The sequence below is a fragment of the Culex quinquefasciatus genome, chromosome 2, assembly GCF_015732765.1.
Source record: "Culex quinquefasciatus strain JHB chromosome 2, VPISU_Cqui_1.0_pri_paternal, whole genome shotgun sequence".
Lineage (NCBI taxonomy): Eukaryota > Metazoa > Arthropoda > Insecta > Diptera > Culicidae > Culex > Culex quinquefasciatus.
This window is the reverse complement of record NC_051862.1, coordinates 64,970,046-64,993,323: the sequence shown is the minus strand read 5'-3', so window position 1 is coordinate 64,993,323 and position 23,278 is coordinate 64,970,046. Positions and strand designations below refer to the sequence as shown.

General features: G+C 35.1%; 1 protein-coding gene across 1 annotated transcript in view; it reads left to right on the top strand.

The window, feature by feature from the left end:
- The first annotated feature begins 289 nt into the window (after window positions 1–289).
- The window catches only part of LOC6043172 (Ig-like and fibronectin type-III domain-containing protein 1), a 304,229-nt gene continuing 281,240 nt past the window's right edge, over window positions 290–23,278 (top strand). Inside the window, exon 1 of the mRNA XM_038257502.1 lies at window positions 290–1,327. The gene's annotated coding sequence lies outside the window, so the exon portion shown is untranslated. The remainder of the gene's footprint in view (window positions 1,328–23,278) is intronic.

Genomic DNA, 23,278 nt, shown 5'->3' with positions numbered 1-23,278 from the left:
GTGGGTCTTCTCCATTGCGATTTTCTGTTGACAAAATTTGCCGACTCTCTGTTTGTTGTGATATTTCTCTCTCTCCCACATCACTGTCGATCTCTCTCGTGAGAGTTTCTCTCTCATTCCAAACCGGGGGGAACCGTCTCCTGCGACCTTCCTCCGCTCCGATTTGCGGACTCCCCAACGCCACTTCTTCCGTATCGTGGCCGTCTGTGTTTGCAATCAGCTGTGTCTGGTCTGGTTCAAAAGTTATAAAACAGCTTGGTTCGCCGAGAGCGCCGTTCAGTTCGCGTTGAGACTTGGCCGAGTTCGGAGCTTCCTGCTTCAGAAAAGTGTTTGCGTTCTGCGTTGGCGCCTAACCTCCCCCCACTACCCAGTGTCGTTGGTGGCAGTGGTTCGTTAAGGACTGAGGTGGCTTTAAGGTGGTGCATCACTGACTTTTTGGGGACTTTTCCTTGGAGGATCCGGCGGGTTGATATCCCACGGGGAAAGGAGAGTTGCTGTGCGGTGTGTTGTTCGGATTTTCCGGAAGTGTTCTTCGAAGGAAGAGATAAACTTTTCATTGGCAGTATCTTCACCACGTGAAGACGAAGGAGTAGGAGAACATCGAGTGCTGATTACTTATTTAAGGATCTCCCCAACTTGGCGCTCGGTTGGTTAGTGGATGAATTTTACAGCACTTCTTGGTCGTCTATCACGTTCCGGACACGTGTATTTGGGCGAAAATCAATTCTGTGCAAGAATACTGAGCCCTAGTGCAAGGTAGTTGTTCAATAACTCTGTGTGACTCCTTTTATTGGTTCTTGCTGCGAAATCGTGGCAGGAATTGCTAACGAAACAGTTCGCCGAAAAAATTAACGCGGGGATATTTTTGTACCGAGAAACGAGAAGGCGCCATCTGGCGGTTGTTTGTGTCGCGCGTGTTTTCGCTCATTTTTTCATCGCGGAAAAATTCGGAAAATTCGCACAAGTGGCAAAACGTGAAAGGAGAAGGCATAAGAAGAAGTAAACATACACACACTTTTTATTGGATACAAATACGAGACAAACATCCGGAAATTGTGTGAGTTGTGGAAGGAAAAACACGTCGGATTTTCACGCGAGGAAAAACGTGTGCGTGTGTGTGTGTCGTGAAAAATACTTGAGCTCTTGTGCGATCGTGCGTGTGCCGCTTTCTGTGTGAAGGCGGGTGTGTGTTTATCAAAGAAGTGTAAACAGTTGCGGAGGTGTATTGTGAAGGAGGATACTTAAGGTGTGGTTAAGTGGAATTTTTCTTGGTGACGAAAAGGACATCCAACGTTTAGGAGGAAGGATTATTTTGGATTGGAAGAGAGTGAGTGTAAGTAAATACGATTAGCATAAATGAACTGAAATTTTGTCATATTATTATTGATTTTATGATGAGTAATTAATTATCAATTTGTAAGGCCGCTGCAAATATTTAAAAAAAGTTAGAGAATTTTATTTGCATTGCTGTACATTGTAATTTCATAAAAGTTCAAAATATTTTTAATCGAGCCCAAACATGCTAAATATTATTATCAATGCTAAAAAGTTATTTTAGATTGTTTTCAGTTTGACTAAGACTAGTTCCATTGAAATTTTCAAGTTTTTTGAAAAAACATTTTTTTGTAGGAGGGTGCTACATAAACTTTGAAAAATATTTGCAGCGGCCTAAATACCAGTTTTATAATTCATATTGATTTTCCACAAAATTTTGTAATTTTACTGAATTATGATATTGAAAATTGTGGTTTTCAGGTATGTTCGACTTTAAAAAAAGGTTTTTCGTTGTAATTAGAACCTTTGAAAGCTCTCTTAAATCTTAAAACATTGTACAATGCAAAAGTCACGTTTTAGAACAGTTTTGAACAAGCTATACATTTTGACAGGAAAAATGTTGTTGATGGTACCACACTTTCTTGGTAATGGAAAATTTAAGCAATATTTTTTTTATTTTGGTTTAAAATAATGCAAATATCCATAATACATATAAAGTCCCATACAAATTTCCATGATAAATTGATTTGCAAATGCGCAATCAATCAGTCCCAAATTTTACGGGATTGTTTTGATGCCAAAAAGGCATTGTTTTGTTTTGATTTTCATTTTCATTTTCAACATTTTCTCATACAACGACGAGCCAGTCTATAACTTATCTGGTGTTTAATTTGAAGTTCCAATTAACAAAATTTTTATCTTTTTTCGCTACTTAGGTGTTTTTTTTAAATTGACTTGTTTGCTTTGTTATTTGGACGTTTTCGGTTTTTATTATTGTTTGTATTGTTTATTTAAAAAAAAATTAAAACTCCATGTGTATAAACATATTTAATTTAATGGCATCTGGTGTGTAATCATAAACAATATTTTTAAAGAAATTGTTTTATAAACACAAAAAAAAACTCAAACTAATCAATATCACTTCTTATTTCATATTTCATATTTTAATCATGTACTAACACTAAAAGTTAGCAGATTCTTTAGTTACATTCAAAAGTAAAAAATTCAATTGGAAAAAAATAGCTCTAAGTCAGTCTTTTTGAAAGACATATAAACAGCTAAACAGCTCCAGAAAAAAATGTGTGCTCGTTCATTGTCAAAATATTTTTGTTATGCAAGTTTCGTTATGCATGGTTTTGTAACATTTATATTATAAGACTTATTGAAAAAAAAAAAAAAACAAAAATCAAAATTAGTATTAGAAAAAAGTTAGGTAGTAATTAAGAATATTCAGTAATTTCAAATGTCCTCAATAAAATATCAATTGCTTGCTTACTTCTCATTAAGCTATTTATTGCTTGATATGGGTTGAAAACGTTTTCTAGAAGCTGAATCTAGAATCGAGATAGACAAACATGCCGTTCTTCTAATTGTTTTTTTTTCGCCTTTTTTTTATCTAAAAAATAAGATGCCATGTGGATGGTAATTAAATAGAAGTTCAACTTGGTACAAGTTGGATAAAGAAAAAAAAATCAACACGAGTCGTACATTTATGCAACGAGGTTTACCGAGTTGGATAAATACGACAAGTGCTGAAAATATAAAGTTTTGCAGCGAGTTGCTTGCATTATTTTATGCAATTCCTAAGACCCTTTGAATGGAACTTTATGTCAAACATCCATGTGTTAAGTGAATCCACCGTCCAATAAAACAAAAAAAAAATGCTACTTTTCGATACTAGTGCTGAAAAATTCAACTTTTGTGCCCTCATGTCAGTGCTGAAAAATAGAACTTTTGAAAACTGAGATTGAAAGGTATTAATTTTCCATTCTGCTATTTTTGGTATAGAAAAGTAGGCCGTTTCGTCGCTCGCGACAGGAAAAGAAAGTAGTTTCACGACGGAATTGCCAAAATTAATTTTAAAATTGAAATAATATTTCAAATAAGTAAATAAATATATATTGTTCAAGACATGATTTTTTTGTCGTTTGAGTCCCTAACCCTATGTTACGGTACAAACATATTTTAATTAAAAAATATTAATTTTTTTGGAGAAATAATTGAAACCGGGGTAAATGGGAAGAAACACCGTGAGAGCAATTTCGTACAGACCTTTCAAATGTTGCTCCAGATTTTTAATTTGTTTTATTGGATGTTTCAAATCACTTCCAAGAAAAATGAGGCAAAAACTAAAATTATTTGACAAATTAATAACACAGTTATGAGTCAATTAAAAAAAGAAAATTATTAGAAGTCAGTGTTTAGCGAAAAAAAAAACGATCAATTTAATACTTTAGATTCAAATAAATACCATTATCGTTTGGAAATGCATGAAATTTCTTAGTGTAGCTTGCTCCATTTGCGTACAACCATTTTTGCTCGCTTATGATTATATGGAGATTCATTCATGCAATGATAACGAGCTTTTGTCATTAGGAATACATTAACACGTCGTTATCATTGAGCAGGGTAGCTACAAAAAATCTGGATTCATTGAAATAGAACTCCTCAAAGAGATAACACCTTCTATTTTTAATTTTAATCTGGGAATTGAAAGTTTTCAAAGTAACAACGACAACATCATGTTTTTTTTTATTGGGACTGAGAATCAAAAAGAACAATTTTCGCCTCTTTTCTCGAGATTCTCCTGTCTGAAGATTGAAATTTAATAATTTGATTTATTGAATCATTTCAGATTGAACAAATTTTTCGTTATTTTCAAAAGATTTTACAACACATTCCCTGTTTCACTCCTCTTCACCACACACTTGGTCATAAATTATTCCCAATCTCAACAACGCTTTTATATTTGCCTTCCTGAAACAAGCAAAAAAACTAAATCTCGTGAGTGCAGTGTTGACCGAGGTAACGCGTCATCACATGCTAGAATTTGTTGAGTTATTTTTTCGTTTTCGTTTAACTGCCACCGAAAAGCAGTAGATAAGAGTTTGCCCACAGTCACGGTCTGGAGATTCGAACAAATACCACCGAAGGTGAATCCCGATTTTGAGTGATTTTTGTTTTATTCTGCTCGATGGAATGCTTGTGAGGGTGAACAAATATTAAATAGGTGTGTAAAACGCCGAATTTGAGTGTTTATTTTTAGTTGGTGGAGGGTAGAGGCCTGCCAATTCTGATTTTTTTTGTTTGGTTGTTTGTTACAATATTAATCATATTTTCAAACAGCAGATTGAAAATATTACACAAATACTAAATTATTGTGATGTCTAACCCTAGTAACATTTTAAGTTTTAAGTAGGCCATAAATGCATATTTAGGTCGTATGAGGGTTTTCAGAACCATGATAAAACCTGTATGTATAAAAATGTTACTAGGGAAGGCTTCATCGATTGAAACTATTAAGACAAATATACCCTTTCTTGGCCTATTCTGTTATCAGCCTACCAGCAGTTTAATAATGAATTACAGCTTTCATAAAGTGTTTTTGACTATTTCAGAGTAAGGCCGATGCAAATATTTAAAAAAGTTTTTGTCCCTCGGCCCTGGCCGAGGTCAAGGGGGGGGCAAAAAAATAAAAAAATATAAAAATTTAAATAACAAGCCATAGTCTTCACATTTAAATGAAAAAAGTGTTTTAAAATGCATTTTACACTAGTTCAGTTCTTTTGCAATCATTAGTTTTCAAAAAATCTAAGATCTGACAAAAACAAAAATTGTATCGAAAAAAAAAGATTTTGCATCGAAAATTTTCAAAAAATCTTAAGATTTTTTAATAAACCCAAACATGCTAAAAATGATATTAAACGCAGGAGAATGTATTTTAATTTGATTTCAGCTGGTTGCACTTGAATTTTCATTGAAATTTTGAAGTTTATTGTAAAAAATTTTTTTTGCCCCCTGATTTTTCGGGCCAATTTTGAAGGGGGGGGGGGTGACAAAAACTTTTTAAAATATTTGTACCAGCCTAATGTTCAAGTTCAAGTAAAAGTTAGTAAGCAAGCGGAAAACTGTAAAAGTGATGAGAATAGGTTGAAAGGCTTAGTGTAGCGAAAATGGGTACATTTACCCTCGTTTAATTGTTTTTATTTTTGCTAAATGGTTTGAAAAATTGATTCAAGCATTACAACTTGACCTTGACTTGACCTTGACCTGCCAAAAATTTCAATTTAATTTACTACACGTGAATCATCTGTTTTAACAGTTCTTCGACCAAGCCTTTCGAGATTGCTAAGGGATGTAATGCTTGGTAAAGAACGAGTTTAATTTTATTGCTAAAATTACTTTCACGATTATGATAAGAGCAGTCGTAAATTAAACTGTGTCAAGTTCATTCAAAGTTGTTGCTTTGAATTTTGGTAATAATCTGATTGCATGTCTGATTAATTGAAACTTTTCATTTCAAAATTAATTTTTTTAAAGTCATGGAATAGACAATAAACATTTTTTTAATATGTTTTTTTAGATTTATTGAAAAAAATGTTTTGCTTTTAGCATCTCTTGAATTTTTCTTGAATACTTCTCTGTTCAACTTGTTTTTAAACTTGATTTTTTCAGCACTCGTTGTTTTTACTCAATTCGGCAGAGAATTGTTGGATAAATGAACGACTTGTGCTTAAGAGCGAGTCCACGAGCAAAGCATACCCATCTCGCATCGACCTCACCAATCTGCCTGAAATTTTCAGGGGTTGTTTGTACATACAAAACTAACATCTGGCCAAAATATGAGCACTCTAGGTCAACGGGAAGTGGGGCAAATCGGGACAAAGTTTGAAGGTTCAAAAACGTCAGAAATCTTAAAAATGTTATTTTTTATAGGGTTAAAATGAATGAAAATAAACATTTTTGTGCATGGTTCTATTGTGAAATTGTCTCAGGAACACGAATATGATAAAATTATCACCAGAAAATGGGATCTAAGGGGTCCCCCGAGCAAAAAACTACAACCAAAAAATTCACTAAAAGTAAAAGTGTCTATTTAATATGTCAAACTGCCTTACCCAAAGCGTTCTCAGTCTCAGATGGTAATCCCAGATGTCCCCTACAAGCTGCAGGTCGAACCGAGTTGATATCTGGATGGAACACTTTTTTATTTGAGTTTAAAAATTATGCTATTTTTTCACTAAAATGCCAATAACTCCTTTTAGATTTAACCAATTGGGATGCTTCTCCCTGCATTTTGTTGCATTTTTTAAGCCCTTTCAGATGCATTTTGAATTTTGAAATTAAATTAAATTTTGCCTGAGTTATAGCCTTTTTAAGATTTTTGACGTTTTTGAACCTTCAAACTTTGTGTCCCGATTTGCCCCACTTCCCGTTGACCTAGAGTGCTCATATTTTGGCCAGATGCTAGTTTCATATGTACAAACAACCCCTGAAAATTTCAGGCAGATTGGTGAGATCCAAACGACGTCCCATACAAAGGGGTATGCTCTGTTCGTGGACTCGCTCTTCAAAATCGTCGTTGTGCAACTTGTCGCTTAAACTTCTATTAAGTAATTCTTTTAACTCAAATGTGATAACTTCCTTTCTTATAACAAAAAAAGCCTTTTATGCCGAATCATCAGCCCACAAGCACATCCTATCACGCTATAAATAATTACAATTTCAATTAGAGGTAAAGAATCAACACGGGGTCGTGATTCTGATTTTTTTCTGCCCAACCTCCCCCCCTCAGAAAGCAGCAGAAACCGATTACGACCGTGCCGATTTTCCTTCGCGATTTTCCTCCCAACAGCCTCAGTTTTTTTTAGAGGGGAAAGAAAATGGCCATAAAATCTAACTGGCTGATTTTTACTGTCTCTCCTGATGGCACCTCTAAAGCTTCGTTTTTTTCTTGCTCGAAGGATGGTTCGACTTGTGCTGAAAGTCGAGAAACTTCTGAAGTTGAGTGAAATGTAGGCAAAAATCAGTCTGTGCAGGGGGGAAGGGATGGTTTAAGTTGAAGATCCACAACCACGCTGTAAGGCTCTTGTCTCGCTCGAAAAGTTGGTTACACGGCCGATTACAGCACAGAACGGCGGCGAAAGTAAGCGAAATGTTAAAGTTGTGTTTATGTTTGAGGGGAGGGTCCCGATTATGATGGGGAAACAATTCGTATTGAATTAATTGAAAAAATAATATTAATAAAATAATGATCATAGAAATGAAAATTTCAAATGGATTTTGTCATAAGTAACAACTACAAAATTAAAATCAAATAAACAAATAAAGACAGGATTTTGAACGCCACTTGAACAATAACTTGAAACTTGAAAAGGTTAAATGAAATAAAACGAACCAAAAAAGCAAACAAAATTTAAAATTTACTGTTTCTACCTCCTCGGGACATCTTTTTCCAGTTTCTCCTGGAATAAGTTCTGTTCAGCATTTTCCTCAAGATTTCCCCCTCCCAAACCGTTCAACTTCAACCAGGTGGGTGGAATTTCCGTCGTGGTCTCAGATTCGACACTGTAGCATGCCTGACGGTGATTTCCATCGCAGCGATTTTGCGTGTGATTTGTGAAACAAAAATCAGCGAGACAAGCCAACTCCTGCCTTCTGGTCCAGCCAACCAAAGCCTAAACATTTAATTTAGATTTTTGCACGCGAAAAGCTACCCAGCTTGGAGGAGGGGAAATCCGTGAGAGACGATGTCGAAAAAGGGGGAGAGTTGTTTAATTATAATTATAGATCTTACTCCGTGCTGTAATTGTTCCCGCACCAGAATGGACGAGAATTCTGCGAATCATTAGGCTGAGAATCGGAGTCGTCGTCGTTTTTGCCGGTTGGAGAAGTACATTGTAATAAGTGTGCGAGGTTTATTTGTGCACCCGTTGCAAATTGAATAATGTCTTAGTCAGATTTTTCAAGGTAAAGTTTTGTGGTGATTTGTAATGTTTGGAGCGTTGTTTTGGTTCTATTTTTATGGTAAGTGTTCGAGTGAAAATTTGTATTTCTCATTGATTAATTTAATGATTTAAAAATGAATTTTTCAGTTGATCTATTATTCTGAATTTTCATATGAAATCTTTTTAATAGAATTAAAATATATGCCAAAAATGTAATATAAATATCTATCAAAATAAAAAAAATGCTGCTGAAATAATATCAACTTTGTTTTCAAAAATCAATCAATTTAAAAAAAATCAATTGATAAGTAGATAAACATTTTTTCAAGGTTTCGTTTTAAATTATCTTATGCACTTTTGACAATCAGAACGCTTCTCTTTTATCTGTTCGGTCTATTTTTAGTTTTTAAACTATTTTGTGTTTTTGAATGATATTTTTAACCCTCTACAACACAACATCGCCTTTAGACGGGCTTCGATTAAAAAAAATAGCCAAAAGTCCATTTTTGAACCAACTCTTAAAATTTAAGAAAATTTATGAGTGTCCCAAACTATGCCTCTTCGCATTTTTTACAATGATAATGGTGCCATTTATAGCAGAAAATGTATAAAACAAGCAAAAACTAAAAAAAGTGACTGCAAAAACATTTAAAAAAAATTAGATAGGCAAAATGCAATGATAGAAGGTGGTAGAATAGGCCAAATACTACTGAAAATAAACTAAACAAGATAAATGCAAAATAAAAAACTAAAAGGGAAACAAAAAAAAAACATAAAACAAGAGAAGTAAAGTTTTTCGTAAAAAAAAGTTGCTAAAAATTACCTCTTAAAAACGAGAAAAATAAAATATTTCGAAAAAAAATTAGGGCAGTAGAGGGTTAATATATTTGAATCTTCTGCAATTCAATTCTTTAAATCTCTTTCCATTAATTAAAACACAGTTTTTTTTAGATTAAGATTTTCTGATTATTTTCATTTGTCAAAGAAGGAAGCAAAAAAATAATGATAAATTTTGCCACAGCCTTTAAATTTGTTCTTCAATTTACTAAAATTCATGACAGTGAGAGTTACTTTGGGGTTAAGGGGCTTTTAGGGCTTGCTTGTATCTTTTATTTTATTTCATAATGTTATTGACGATGCTCAAGTGTTAATTTAAAAGTAAACAAAACTTCTCTTTAATTATTAAATTAACATTCTAACGCCCAAGGCTCCAAAAAAGTTGGAACGGTAGCTTCAACTCAATGGTTCTCGGGCATAACTCAACCAGTGATTTGTTAGGATGTCTAGATGATTTTAGAACTTTGCAGAACTTAATTTGATGAAATCTGTAATTTTTGCGATCAAAAACATCGTTCCAACTTTTTTTTTGTCACAAGTTTTAAGTGCCGAATTCAAGAGCGTATTTCGCAAATGTATGAATCATTCTACAAAATTGGTTTTGGTGGTATAAAAAATCGATATTATTTTGAATAAACAGTTTTTATTGAATTTTACTCAAATTTTGAACTTTTGATTTACTTAGCCTTTAATTTATATAAATTCAAATAAATGCCCTTTTTAATTGTCATTTTGACGTAATACATTAAATTTAGACGCTTTTAGGCTGAAATCTGTAAGAAACAGAGTGACTGGCTTTTAAAATGTCAATTTTCCACGAAACTATTTTCTAAAGCACTGATGAAAACACGTTCATGGTTATATTATGAAACATGTTAAGAATAATAAACTGATATTCTTCAATGTCACCCCGGTTTTAGTATTCTTTTTAAAATAATTTTAGTACATTTTATGACACATTCATTATTCACATTATATTTTTTTAAAAATAACCGATATTATTGTAATTCACAAACCACGTCCATACAAAAATGTTTTGTTATTTTATGAAAATCTATATTTTGGGAATCGAACATCAAAGTGTTCAGCAAAGTTCAAGTAATGATGAAGACAAGGAAAAGATTTTCAAAAAATCAATTTTATCCATAAAAGTTAAATTCCTGATAAATTGCTGTTTTTATCCTCTTAGAGATGAAGAAAAGAATTTAAAAATAGGTTAAGTTTTTGAAATCATCTTTCTTATCTTATTGTCATGCATTTTATTAATTTTCCAGCGATTCCACGTCAAACCAGCAGAATCCAGGTCAAAAGTGCTCCGATTTAGTAAAAATTTGGCTTGGGAAGAATCTTCTAATAATACTTTTATTTTTTGTATGGCGATTATGGTGGTCCTATCTGAAATTGAGTGGTTAAAACATTGCATTTTTAGACGATTTTCGCATACATCACATTTTTAAAAAATCTCCAGAACAGTAAAACAAATTTTAATTTATCGCGCTGCAAAAGAAAGGATATAAGTTGGGCTATTAATGGAAACTGCTGAATATACTTAAAGATCAAATGAAAACTCGACATTGAATATTAGACAATTAGTCTGTGAGAAACAGTAATGCAAAAAAATAGAAATGTTAATTACTATGGTCAACTCAAGGTAATAAATGCAACTTGCAAACTGTTAAGTTGAAATTTGAAAGAAACACAGTGATTTTCTAAGTCACAACAATAACAATTGTCAATGCAACAATTTTTAAAAGCACATTTGAAACAACTTTTTTGAGAAAGTTACAAAGATTTTTGTTGAAAATTAAAATTATTAAAACGCACGCCTGAGCTTAAGAAGCTTTCAAAGCAAATTCTTTGAACCAATTTATGTTTTTTTCTCTCCATACATTTTACAAGAAAAGAAACAAAACAATGAAAATTTCCGAGAAACTCCCTCTTAACATCCCAAACACAAGAATCAATTTCTTGTCATAACCCGAAGGCACCCATAACCTTAAAACAAAACCCTTTCTTGGAAAAGCAACCCCACATTCTTCTCGGGAGAGAAAATACACCGCCCAGACTCTGCCAACACAGACCATGAACACACCATACATATTATGCAAAAATTGCTCACCTCGTTTCATTCATTTAGCATAATCGATTTAGCCATTTGCTAATACGCATCTAATGAAACTTTTCCCATCTACCTCAGACTCTCGACAATCCTCCTAATAAGCCTATTGATTTTCCATTTGCCTCCTTTTGCTGTAGTAGGTATTGGGTTGCAAGCCGAGATTTCTCGGAACCAGATACCTTTGGGCCAATCAGCATCATCATCGTCCGCTCTTCCAGGCTTTAATTAGGCACAATAAACAAGATAATTGATAAATTATGAATAAAGAAACATTTTCATTTGGCGCCACCTACCTAATTCGACCAGCTCGAAGGGAGAGAAACAAGCAAAGAAGGTGTGACATTTCTAATTAGTAAATTGTTGAGCGTAATAATGCAAAAGGGATTCAATAATTTTATTTAGTTTTAATCACTTGGATTGAATTTGAAGCCCTTTTGAAATGTTACCCCCAAATGTATCTATTTTCACGCAGAAGGACATTCCCTCGGAATCGAACTCCCTATCGACCACGAAGGTGACAATAACCTGGGGCGACATGCTCCGTTGGTAATATCCTGCCCAGTGTTGCCAGCCAGGTGGTGTTTGTATCACCACGCCGGAGATTTCCTCCTCAGGGCAAGTTTCGCGAATGAACGACTTTTCTTGCGAAGAAGAAAAACAAGAAGCGTCGTCCCTGGTGAGATTTCCACTCCCCCTCTACGTCGTCGAATATTGACTTCTTTCACGACGACGATGAAGACGCGATGGCGCTGCCTGTCTGCTAAATTAAGCATAGCTAATTATGTTTTGCGCCCTGGCGCATAATTATGTTTCGTGGTGGAAGTTTTACAGGACAGCACACCTGCAGGAAATGTGACCCCACGAAAAGTTGTTGGTTTTGTGATTTTTGGGAGAGGGTAGTTTTGATGTTTTACGGAGTTATCTTGGCGGGAAAACTGTTTGACTTGAAAGTTTGGAGTTCTCCTTGAGGCGATTTATAGGACAGAAAATTTTTGAAATTTAAATTAAATTGTAACTCACTTCAAATTTAAAAAATATTTTTTTGATTTATTTTTAATCAGATATGACAGTTTTTACAAGTTTCATTTGTTCCAATACGAGCAGACCAATAAGATGCGAGACCGTTTCTCATAAATCAGTCCTTGGTCGGTAATTCACGCCACAATCGACGAAACGATCTAAATTTGTCGTCTGACTTCGACATCGATTGCCTAAGCTATCAATTTACCGCTCTTTATCAGCCGTGGCATTCCCTGGCTTGACAGACTTACTGTCTCCTAATCGTCGCACCAGCCAGCGTAGCGCCCATGCTGCTGTCATCCTTTCGTCCATCATCATCGTCACCGACCGGGCCGGTTGGTCGAGACTGGATCAAAGTGCTATTTTTCATCCTTATCCGAGGATTGGCGATGAAAGGAGAATGGGCAAATTTGTATGGGAGCTGGTCCAAGGATGTACACGAACGGGACCAACTTTTTTCAAAAGATCTCGCCGAGACATGAAAAAAAGTCTTCCGGACCAACTCTCTAAACCCCGGGGTTCAAAAGTTACATGTTGTTGAAGTTTGAGCATTTTGGGTAAAAATGTACAAAAAATCGTATTTTTGCTAATTCTAAAATCATTTATAAAATATCCATTTTATTATGGATTTTGCTCATCTTGACTTCATTCGACGCGTATCAGCAAAAACTATGAGTTCTAATATGTCTTAGCATGATTGAAACATGATTTCTCTTGTTTTTATCCGTTTGAACCGTTTGTGCAAGAGGCATCCCATAGAAACAAGTCGAAACTTCAAGGTTTTGAAAACGGATCCGACCCAAACTGCTTCAGTGAGTATGAAAGGCTTCAGTGCAATATTGTAACAACTTATTGAGATGGTCTGAGTCATCCGAGAACTCCTTGGAGTTAAGACCGGTGAGTCTACCGCCGTAACAAGCAAGATGTCGGCGGTTTTTGACCACTGATCATACCCGCATGGCTTCAGTGAGTATGGTAGACTACTATGCTGATGTGTTGGAGTGTCCTGGGTTCTCCTAGGACTCCCTGGAGTTAAGATCTGTGGGTATACTACCGTAACGAGCAAAATGTCGACCGGTTTTGACAACGGAACATACCCGCATAGCTTCAGTGAGTGTGGTAGATTACTTTGCTAATATGTTAGGATGTCCTGGGTCATCCCTGGAGTTATGATCTGTGGAGCTACAGCCGTAACAAGCAAGAGGTCGACGGTTTTTGACCCCGGAACATACCCGCATAGCTTTAGTCAGTATGGTAGACTGCTTTCTTAATGTGTTAAGATGTCTTTGGTCATCCTAGGACTCCCTGGAGTTAAGATATTTGGGTCACTGTATCAAGAAAAAGGTCGACGATTTATAACCGCGCATCATAACCGCAAAGATTCAGTGAGTATGGCAGACTGTATTGCTGTTATGTTGGGATGTTCTGGACCATTCCAGGGAGTCCTTGTAACAGCCGTAGACCTACAGATCAAAACTCCAGGGAGTCCTAGGATGACCAAAGACATCCCAACACATTAACAAAGCAGTCTACCATACTGACTGAAGCTATGCGGGTATGATCCGGGGTCAAAAACCTTCGACCTCTTGCTTGTTAAGGCTGTAGCTCCACAGATCATAACTCCAGGGATGACCCAGGACATCCTAACATATTAGCAAAGTAGTCTACCACACTCACTGAAGCTATGCGGGTATGTTCCGTTGTCAAAACCGGTCGACATTTTGCTTGTTACGGTAGTAGACCCACAGATCATAACTCCAGGGAGTCCTAGGAGAACCCAGGACACTCCAACACATCAGCATAGTAGTCTACCATACTCACTGAAGCCATGCGGGTATGATCAGTGGTCAAAAACCGCCGTCATCTTGCTTGTTACGGCGGTAGACTCACCGGTCTTAACTCCAAGGAGTTCTCGGATGACTCAGACCATCCCAATAAGTTGTTACAACATTGCACTGAAGCCTTTCATACTCACTGAAGCAGTTTGGGTCGGATCCGTTTTCAAAACCTTGAAGTTTCGACTTGTTTCTATGGGATGCCTCTTGCACAAACGGTTCAAACAGATAAAAACAAGTGAAATCATGTTTCAATCATGCTAAGATATATCAGAATTCATAGTTTTTGCTGATACGCGTCGAATGAAGTCAATAAAATCGAAATCCATAATGAAACAGAGATTTTATAAATGATTTTAGAAATAGCAAAAATCCGATTTATTGTATATTTTTACTCAAAATGCACAAACTTCAACAGCATGTAACTTTTGAACCCCGGGGTTTAGAGAGTTGGTCCAGAAGACTTTTTTTCATGTCTCGGCGAGATCTTTCGAAAAAAGTTGGTCCCGTTCGTGTACATCCTTGGACCAAATTCGCCCATTCTCCTTTCAGCAGAGTTGTGCGGTACTTATCTGTTGGGTAGTTGAAGCTCTGTTGTCACATTTGGAATTTTATCACGTTTCCCTGCCTGCACTCACGGATAGAATATCGCGAAAGAAAGTAAGTTTATCTCGACTCTTTCGCGAGATATTGGTGAAATGAAATGTCAGTTAATGATTTTTTTGGACTTTCGCGAGATCTTTGATCCCAACTATATAATCGTTTTTTATAATCATTCAATCAAAATATTGATTGAGAAAGTGTGAGACATTGAGTGAAACCTCAATGAATGATTTTTGAGAGTTATATGAGTCACATCAGCAAAAAAGTTTCATTTAGCAGTCACTGAGTCAAAATATCTTAAACGATAATTCAATGAAAGAGTTTTGAGATTTTCTGGAGATATTTCACTCTCATTTATGCATTTAGAGATGAAATAAAATCTATATTTTTTTAAAGTTGGAATTAGGTATTGGATTTCCTAAGTTCATACGTCCTTTTTAAATGAAAATCTAGAAATGTTCGGTCAATGATGTTAATTTTTGTAAACAATCCAATCTCTGTCACCAGTGAGTAATTCTCTAGATTTTCACAAATTGATAATCTGTATCTTGAGAAGGGATTTTCGGATCAATTTGGTGTCTCTGGCGAAGTTTTAGATTATGGTTAATAATTTCCAGAAAAATGTAAACTATTTTTTGTTTGACTTTCACTAAAAGCTGAATTTTTACAATATGTTTTGTTCAATTTTCGTTTTTTTATTCTGACTAAAAAAGGCATCTATTGCTTTAGAAGAAGGATGATCTAAAACAGGGGTGCTCAAAGTTTTTGGTGGCCGGGCCAAATTTGGAGTTCAAATGATCTTGCGAGCCAAATTTACAAAATAAGTTATTTAAAAAAAATAACGTTAAAGTTTTTTTTGAATATCTTATGTTTAAAATATTTTCGTTACTAAAAAATCATAAAAAGCAAAATGACACTTTTCTATAAGTATTCTTGAACGTTTTGAATTGAATTTTTTTGATTATTAATTTTATTGAACAAAATATTTGTGTCGTAAAATGGGAATAAAAATATTAATATATCATTAGTTATTTATCTAATCTAATCTAATCTAATCAGACCCTAGCGCAGCCAATCTTTCGAAGGGATCCTGGAGAGTGCCTTAGGTTAGATGACGCCTAGCACTCTTCTTGTCATTTATTAACATTTGTAGTGCGCCATTGCATTGAAATGCATTGAAACATCACAAGCGTTAAAGCGGCCAGGCCTACTGCGTAAAGCCGTATCGCAGAGATGACTCGTAATTGGGTTGAGTTTGAGCACGGAGTGTTCGAACAACAACACAATTCTGAATCGACAGGGGAGGAAGAAGCGTGGGGACACACCACCATACGCTTCGAGATTTGGTTGTATTCGTTGGGAGCACCATGCTAAGAAGGTTTGGTACTCCGGGACCCTCTGGGATGGGACATTGTATTTCCACGAATGCCCTGGACACTATTTGCCGTGGTTATAGCGCCACAACTCGCTCTCTGTAACAGTATTCCTAATTCCAGTCCACGCTCATCGAGTCGTCATGGCCTAGTGATTAGCATTTTTGCTTACCAATCCAAAGGACGGAGGATCGAACCCCGCCTCGAGCGACTTTGATTTTTCGTTCATATTCATCATTTCAAATTTATGTGTTCTTAACTTTCTCGATGGGAGCAGATGGGAATCGAACCCAGAACCATTCGCTTACAAAGCGAACACCGTAACCAGTCAGCCACGGCCGCTTCAAATATATCATTAGTTATTTATTAACAAAAATTAATAAAAGATAAGCATGAAAAAAAATAAACATTAACTTTGAAAAAGCATAAATCACTTTACAAGCGGTCAACGGGCCATTTTACATGCTCATTCAAAATTGGTCCGTGGGCCACAAAAAAACACTTCGCGGGCCACGTTTGGCCCGTGGGCCATACTTTGGTCACCCCAGATCTAAAAGCTTGTCGAACAAACTATCAAAAATTGATTCATGTTTTAATGTAAAAAAAAAAATGGTAAACTTTTCTGCTACAAATAAGACCGTGGCAAAAATTTGGATAAAATTAAAAAAAAGATATCTTATCAACCAAAAACCATTGAAATACATATTTTTACAATGAAAATTATATTTAGCATGTGTACATTTTTGAAAATATTTTTAATTTTGGTAAAATTTTAATGTAAATTACCACAAAAAGATTTTTTTTGCAAAAAAAATATTGTTTTGTCAAAACTTATATTTTCAATTTTGTGATAACTGGTATATAAAACATTTTTTAACACTGCATTTTGTCATTGATATTTCATCACCATGGCTCGTAATTTCAATTTTATTTTATTTTTTTGCCGAACTTTTGAAAATGTCCAAAATAATAGTTTTAATGTTAACATGTTAAGGTTAATGTTAACATTCCATAGGTCGCCTCCCTAAGGTGTTGTGATAAGGTCCAGTTTGTGACGATACACTACCTTCCCTTTACTAAGCAATCGAATCCAGACGAGAAACGATCACCAGTTGTGTTGGTCCGAGCCGGGATTTGAACCCCGATCTGCCGCTTACTAGGCGGGAGCGTTACCACTAGACTACGTGGCTCGGTCTTTGTATGTAAGAAATAGCAGAAAATTTCACAAAAGTATCATCTTTTAACATTGAAAATCAAATTAACAGTTTCTGAAATATCGTGATTTGAAAATGATTCTCAAAAAATGAGAGGCTGAATCACAAAAACCAGCAGTCTGATTAACGTAGTAAAAAAAAATTGTATTTTTTTGTTCAGCTTTTCAAAAATATTTCGAAGAATTCCACAAAAAATGCCAACAACTAAAAAATTGTAAACGCTATCAAAAAATGTTTAAAGTCATTTTAGGTTTCAAATTTGATTTTGTATAAAAAAATATTGCATTTAAAAAAAATTGACGCTTTTTTATCACATTTTTTTCAATAAGTTATATCTCCAGTAGCAGATTTTGCAAAATCCTAAACTCTAACGCATAAGGTGCCTTTCTAGTTTGTTTAAATATATCAAAAATAAAAAAAAAACGGTTAAAAGCGCGAAATTTTGTTTTACGTCTACCATTTTTTCTTAAAAGTCCTAATCACGCTACAACTTTACCAAAGACACCAAATTGATCAGGAAATCCCTTCTCAGGATACAGATTTTCGAATAATGCCCATTTTTATAACAAGTAGGCATAATTATATGAAGAATTTGATTGGAAAAAAACAATTTATGCAAAATGGCTTCTTTTGACATAGGGAATGCATAGACAAGGTTTCATAAAAAAAATCAAAATTAAAAATCTCCAAAAAAATTAGCTACATTCTAATGAATTACTCAGTAGCGTGAAAAAAATACTAGTAATGAGTCAAATTTTGTGATAATTTCACATGGATTTCCTGCAAGTTGTACACAGGCTTGAATATGCCTCCTACGTCAAGAGTGCATACCTGGTACTAAATTGATCCGAATCCAAAAAGGCACACTCAATGATGGGCTGTTTTCAATCGTTGCTCTGTGGACGCCATTCACCGATAGGTGGCAGCACGGTAGCATCAACCGAAAAAAAAAATAAACCTGCTCCAAGAGAAGTAATAAGGCAACATAAAAGCGCGCAATCAACGGCACACCGCTTGATTGACGTTGATTGATTAGGCGAGTGCCTCATCGCATCCCATTCCCAGTCTAGCTGGTTGGCTATTTCGGGATAGCGGGAGTACAGCTGGATAATCCAGACCTTTCAGTACAGATTAGTCGCGTGCGCTGGTCCACCTCGGTGGATTTGGAAGCGTTCGAGAGTGCCCGTGTCACGATGGGGATTGTTACGGGGTTTGTAAATTTGCCTCCGTCAATTTGTTTGCGCGATGGTCGCCAAAGTGTCGATGGTAATTTGTCTTTTTTGAGGGTTATGAGCGAAAATATCTGAATTCGCTTCTTGAGTAGATAATGGGGGAGATGGAAGTCGTTTAAATGCGTTATAAACCAGGGATAAGCTTGTTTCAACTACATGATAGAAATAGACTGGTCTTCCACGGTCTGTAAGAAGAAGGGCTTGTTTTTATCCTGACTCCGAGTTCCGTAGAACAACTTCTAGTGAACAACTTTTTTTTTCACCGAACGTTCTAGGTCATCACTAGTCGAGTCAAACTTTACCAACCAACAAGAAGTTTGGGGGGTGCTTATTAAAGCTTTTAATTACCTCTTCGAGGTAAGATCTTTGTGCGTGCTCGACAAACTGTATCGTCGATCGAAAACAGATCGTTTTCGTGTCGGCTGGGGGCTCGAAATTGGCCATGTTCCCTCGAATGACTCGACGCGTTTGACGTTGATGAGCTTCTGCTCGATTGCTGTAATTATTATATCAAATTTTAAATTATAATTTCTGATCATTGAATGTGCTTCTTGTGATCACCGATTACCGGTTACGGAGGCAGCCAGAGGTCATTTGGCCAAAAAGTTATTGAAACTAATGGAATAATCTGCCATCGTTCGTTTTGTAGACTCCTCTGAAATGTAGCCAACAATCGAGGATTTTCACTCTATAACATGTTGTTCACCTCGTAAAAGACGTCCCATAGAAACCATCACCGTCTGTCGTCTGGATGATTTGGTCCCAAGACCGTCTCGAATACTTTGGAACCGCACGGTTGATATCCTTTTAATATTATAGACTGTCAACACACCAAAAATACCCCTAAGCTCGTCTGCGATACATCAAATCATTTCTGGCAAACGAGAGCGCCAAAACATCACCCCCACCAGAAGAGGGAAAACAACCCTCTTGGTCAGATATAGCAAAAGGATGCTGTGTTTGTGTGTTTATGTGAAAGGATCCCGACCGAGTCTGTCATAATCTTGATTTGAGACTTTATATCAAGTCGTACCTTCCCATCGCCCGGAACGACGTGGCGTGTTTTTTCACTGGTTTGATGTGGTTCTCCTAGTTCTGGAACGTAGCACAACTGGGATAATCTGGTGGAAAGTGGGCAAATCTGTCTTTTTAACTGTTAATTGATTTATGACGTTTCGGTGTTCGGATTATTATGATAAGCAAACATTTGGATTATAATAACCAATATTTTTATTGTTTTCATAAAATTCCTCGATTAAAACAAATTCATGTAAATAATCATGTATCAAACATTGTATTTATATTAACATATTTGAAAAATCTCAATCACAAAACAAAATTTTTATGATTTTTATCGTATAAGTGTCGCCCTGTGGGGCCCAGTACTCGCTTTGGGAAATACTGATTTAGGCCAATTCAATTTTAGTTTTGTCTAACTCTTTACGTAATTTTCCGAAAAAATCAGAAAGCATTTAAAAAAATATTATTTCAAATATAAGTTTTCAAGGCATTGTAACACGTTTTTTTATTTTTTCTCAACGTTTTTCATAATTATGTTTTTTTTCGAAAAACTGGCAACACTGCCAAATGAATTTTGACCAACTTGTGTCATAGCTCAAAAGATGTATTTTTTTGCTATCTAAAAATATCAAAAAATTGTTTTTTTTTAAACCTGGTTATTGTGGGCAATTCAATATTTTGTGTGAAATGATTATCCGAAGCCTCGATTATCCGAGTGAATCCAAAAGACTTTGACTTTATTTTCTTGCCTGTAACATATTTTTTTGTGTGCCAAATTTGAATATTTCGATGCCTCTGTGCTCTCTTATGCTAACTAGATAGGAAAACCAGCAAGCTTAGTACAAGAGAGCACAGAGGCATCGATTTGTTGACTATTAATGCATTATTTCAAAATTTCATCGCTGCCATTATGATCGCCATCTTCAATCAAGAACAAGACAACGATAAAATTAGATTCGATTATCTGAAGTATAATTTTTCCAAGTCCTTCGGATAATCGAGTCTGGACTGTATATCGTCAAATCAAAACAAATGAAAATAAAAAAAAACTTGTTTGTTTTCAACTAAATTTAAATACCGTCATCAGGGGTGACATTGGGTTTGGAGGTGAGATTGGGTCATACAAAAATGCTGAAATTTGTATTACCCAATCTCGCCCCCTAGACCAAATATCACCCCTGATGACGGTATTAAGAAGATGCATCTGATGCATCTATTTTGTGATATTTTGGAAATTTAAAACAATGATAGTTTTACGTGTCTTTTCGATTGAAAAGGTAATGTTGCATGTATTTGAATGTTTTAAAAAGTTATATTATGATAAAATCATAATTGATAGCTTTAGTACCAGATTTTGCGCCATCCTAAATTAAAAAAAAAAATGAATTTTTGTTCCATAAAGCACATAAATATATTTTTGAAAAATAATAAATATAGATTTCAGGAATTTAACTTTACGTAAAAAAAATTGAAGTTGGTCTGGTATTTTGTATTGGGAACGATTTGTTCAGAATAAACCTAATTATGACTTACAACTAGATCATCCAATTTCCCGGGGCTACACAATTCCTTGGAAACGGGAAATTTCCAACAAATTTCCCAAGAAATCGCGGGAATTCCCGGGAAATTTCAAATTTATTGAAAATGATTCTGATCCTGGTTTTGATAACTATTTTGCAACAATATTGTATTGAACATCAACTTTAATGGTCAAATGAGTGTGTGGATAAATCAATGGCTTGAATGCTAGTAAAAAGTCATATAACTTTAAGAAAATATAAAAATTTATTAATTTTACAAGCTGTCTTTGAAATTGTACCAAACCAAAACATGGTCATCAATATTTTGTTGTTGAGAAGTGTTATTTGTTTATCAAAGTGTTTAGACAGTGAGTAAAATGAATCCATGCTCCACATCCATAAAATTGCTTTCAAATTTGTCTCTGTGACCAGTTTGAGAGAATATGAATAACATAGGCACATACAGTTGAAATGAAAACAAAAATCATGCAAAGAACTTTTCCATAACAAGTCATACTGGGTTCAAGTCATGAATAATATGCATGTTTTTCATAATGAATAACCTTGGTAGCTCCAATGATTAATTAGTATTTTACTTTATATTGAATTTCTCGAATACTATTTAACAAATTCTTTTTGCAAAACCCTCTTTGAAACATTTAATGATACCAATTCAATTTTAATCCAAGTTAGTCGCGGTAAACAAAAAAAACCCGATAATTATGGCCAGAAGGGGTTAATACCTCTCAGAATTTATTGTAATAACACCAATTTTCGTTAAAAACGATTACCAAAATTAAAACAGTAAATTTTCATTCCAAAGTACTATCAATAAGCAAGATCTATTCCCAGTTGTGAAAGCTTCAGAAAATAATGTTATCTGAAATAAATCTTTACATGAATTTTTCAGGCGAATTGGTTCATGTTTAATATAAACAGTAAATTGAATTTAAAAAAAAATCATATTAAGTTCTCTCACTAATTTCTTTTGCAAATTGTCAAAACTTTGGTACCAAATAGCTAAAAAAATGTATACTTCCACTTTAATTTCAGGAATTCCCGGGAAATTTACAAATTTCCCGGGAAACGGCTGATGTTTTTTTCGGGAAATCTTGGGAATTCTCGGGACGGGACGCTCTGCTAACAACCAAATTGATCAGAAAATCACTTTTCAAGATGCAGATTATTTTCGGATTTACACATTTTTTACTGCCGCTCGAAGCTATTCCGTCCCATATGTAATTTCGTCAATTTTGAGGTAATGATGCAGTTTGATTCAAAATCATGTAAACTATCAGAAAAACCAATAAAATAAAGTACTTTGTTCTAGAAAGCCGGAGAAAATCCACTTTTTCGTGAAATTCTAACACGTAGCCTTATGGGCGGGACAACTTTGACACGCGTTTTTCTCGGCTTGCAGTTTTTACATATGGGACGGACACGATTAGAGCGGCAGTTTAGCTTAAACAATTTACAGAAGACTCGTATGGAATAACTCCATACTTATATTTTTTGTACCTAAAATGGTCCACATGAGGGAGGCGGGGAAATCTCAAATTAAATTAATTAAAGTGTCCTCGTAGTTTTTACATTACCCCTGATCTAAAATGCCTTTTTCTGATAAAGGGAATCATATCACAGACAAAATTTCATCCAAATCATACATTTAACATTTTGTCAGAAGGATTTTTTTTATCAATTTATTATTTTCGTATTACATTTAAGCTACATGCAACCTATGGCTATAAATGATTAAATTTGTGGTTTCAAAAATATTTCCCCTTAAAACAAATTGCTCTCTTTAAATTAATTCTGCTTCGTAAAATAGATTTCCTAAGTTAAGCCCTGAAAATTGTAATACATTAGTTCCTAAGTAAATTTGCCATTTTTAAGAAAATGTAACAATGTAACAATGTTTCAATCCTAGAAGATTTCAACGCTTCCAAAAATTGGATAGGTATCAAATTTCAACACACTGTGCACAGAATTCCCCCATCCTTCCATCTAAGTAGAATCCTACTTCACTCTAGCCGAATTGTGCCCGGTAGGCCCATTGACTGTACGGTAAGATGGTTTGATAGGACGACCTGCTTCTGCTTCTTTCCTGGTTTGGACGGCAAATCTCCCGTACGGAAGGAGCAGCCTTGTCCAGAGAGAGAGAGAGAGAAAAAAAAACGAAAAGATATTTGAAATGGAATTTTATGCTGCCATCTGCTGAGAGGCATGTAGCAACACACAACAGCCGTTCCGTCTGATTGGCGATTTGATCCCCGGTCCAGGACT